The following is a 684-nucleotide window of genomic DNA, read 5'->3' as shown; positions in this document are numbered from 1 at the left end:
AGGAAATGGGCAACCTAAACAATACATCTGACAAAGGACTAATATCCAGAATCTATAAAGAACTCAAATAAATCATCAAGAAAAAACCAAATTGCTCCATTAAAAATTGGGCGGATTACATGAACAGACATCTTTCAAAAGAAGATACACAAATGGCCAAAAAACTTATGGAAAAATGTCTAACAATACTCTTCATCAGGGACATGCACATTAGAACCACAATGAGATGCCACCTTACACCACTGAGTGGCCTTTATTTTTTATTATTATGTTTTGAGTTGGAATCCTACTCTGTCATCCAGGCTGGAGTGCGGTGGCATGCTCATGGCCACCGCAGCCTCCGCCTCAGCCTTCCAAGTAACTGGAACCACAGCATGCGCCACCATGTCCAACTGATTTTTTTATTTATTGTGGAGTCGAGGTCTCCCCATGTTGCTCAGGCTGGTCTCGAACCCCTGAGCTCAGGCATTCCTCTCACCTCCGCCTCCCAAAGTACTGGGATTACAGGCTCATGAGCCACCATTCTCAGTTGGGAATGACCTTTATTAAAAAATCAAAAAAACAGCCGGGCTCGGTGGCTCAGCCTGTAATCCCGTGCCTTTGGGAGGCTGATGTGCATGGATCGCCTGAGCCTGCAGGTTCGAGACCCGCCTGGGCAGTGAGACCTCATCTCTACAATAAATA

The sequence above is a fragment of the Carlito syrichta genome, unplaced genomic scaffold, assembly GCF_000164805.1.
Source record: "Carlito syrichta isolate Samal-C Ts95f unplaced genomic scaffold, Tarsius_syrichta-2.0.1 Scaffold309773, whole genome shotgun sequence".
NCBI classification, from domain to species: Eukaryota; Metazoa; Chordata; class Mammalia; order Primates; family Tarsiidae; genus Carlito; species Carlito syrichta.
The sequence above is the reverse complement of the archived record's forward strand: the minus strand, read 5'-3'. Positions refer to the sequence as shown.